Consider the following 1,857-nt stretch of genomic DNA (forward strand, 5'->3'; position numbering starts at 1 on the left):
CTCAGGCAATTCACTCACCTCAGCCTCCCAAAGGCGCGGGATTACAGGCTGAGCCACCGGACCCGGCGAAAGTAGCCATTTTTAACAACAGCTGAGCCTGAGAACTCAGGAAACAACAGATGTGACCAAGAAATCATGCATAATAACAGACCCTGCTGTGGACTGTCACCACACAGCCCTGTGTCGCTCCGGGTAGCTCACAGAGGTGTTTGTTAGCATGATAGCTTCATGGAAAATGTAGGCAATTAACACTACAAGACTACATTTCTGTGGACGTCTTCATTAGGAAAAGCATTTTTTACTTTCTTCCAAACATGTATGCTTGGTTTTTTGCACCTCTCTGTAGAACATTTTTACATCAACCATTTGCCTGTGCAGGTCCAATGGAAAATTCAATGATAAGATATGCACCCTGCTTCCGTGTTTTGGTATGTGTGTTGCCCAGCATGGTGGGTTATTTTAATCTGTTCTGAGTATGAAACAGGTTACTGCCAAGATTTCAGAAGAAAATATATGATTTTTTTTTTTTTTGAGTTGGAGTCTCACTCTGTCGCCCAGGCTGGAGTGCAGTGGCACACTCACGGCTAATGCATCCTCAACCTGCTTGGCTTAGTTGATCCTTCTGCCCCAGCCATCCAGATAGCTGAACTACAGGCATGTACCACCATGCCTGGTAAATTATTATTATTATTATTATTGTAGAGATGAGGTCTCGCCAAGTTGCCCAGGCTGGTCTTGAACCTGTAGGCTCTGGTAGTCCTCTAGCCTCAACCTCCCAAAGTGCTGGGATTATAGGTGTGAGCCACTGTGCCCGGCCAAAAATATATGATTAACTTTCAAAATAGAATTGCAAGTTTAGTATTTTTTTTGCTACTTAGCCAACTAGAGATGGGAAAGTTGGCTAAGAACAAACAATGCTTAGAAGGCTTAGGCTGTTTGGGGTTTTGTTTTGTTTTATTTTTTTCCACGCAAACTCATCAAACAGGTACATCCTCTAAAGGTTGCTTGACAGGTTAAACTGAGACAGTTACAGACACAAGCTGCCCTAGAAAGAAGTTGCTAATGAACTGGACAGATGGATTAATTGACCTTTCTCTGGGTCCTGATAGTTTATCCTTCAGTGCAGCTTTACTAATAATTCCTTTGAGAATCCTTAGAATGACAAAATGGGGTCTCTTCTTTGCCAACTTCTGATGATTATTTTCTTGATACTTCCGAGTTCCAGATATTTGGTTCTGTGCTCATTAGATATTCATAGAAAGGTAAAATGCCTTTCATGGGCAACCTATAGGCTGGGCACTGTGGCTCAAGGCTATAATCCCAGCACTTTGTGAGACTGAGGCAAGAGGACTGCCTGAGCTCTGGGGTTCAAGACCTGCCTGAGAAATTGGTCTCTACAATAAATCAAAAAATAAGATGGGTATCATGCACACACCTGTAGTTCCTGTTACTTGGAAGGCTAAGGCAGAAGGATCGCCTGAGCCCAGCAGGTCAAGGCTGTGGTGGTGTGAACATGCCCCTGCACTCTAGCCTGGGCAACAGAGTGAGACTCGGACTCAAAAAAAAAAAAAAAAAATGCAATGTATTTAAGTTTGGCTCATATTCTTGTACTTGGATGGATCATTTTTCACTAGGGAGACAGAGTCACCAAAATAGGTAGCTGCAACTTAGAATCAGATGGACTTAATTACTTAACTAAGGTGAGAAATGAAAGCCCAATTTATTTATTTATTTATTTATTTTTTTGAATTGGAGTCGCACTCTGTCGCCCAGACTGGAGTGCAATGGCCACTCCCGGCCACCGCAGCCTCAACCTGCTGGGCTCCGGCGATCCTTCCGCCTCAGCCTTCCGACTAG

General features: G+C 43.5%; 1 protein-coding gene across 1 annotated transcript in view; it reads left to right on the forward strand.

Annotated features, from left to right (window-relative positions):
* Nucleotides 1-1,857, forward strand: part of SCIN (scinderin) — an 86,629-nt gene that overhangs the window by 67,861 nt on the left and 16,911 nt on the right. The window lies entirely within an intron of this gene.

This window comes from Carlito syrichta, unplaced genomic scaffold, assembly GCF_000164805.1.
Source record: "Carlito syrichta isolate Samal-C Ts95f unplaced genomic scaffold, Tarsius_syrichta-2.0.1 Scaffold312189, whole genome shotgun sequence".
Taxonomy (NCBI): Eukaryota; Metazoa; Chordata; class Mammalia; order Primates; family Tarsiidae; genus Carlito; species Carlito syrichta.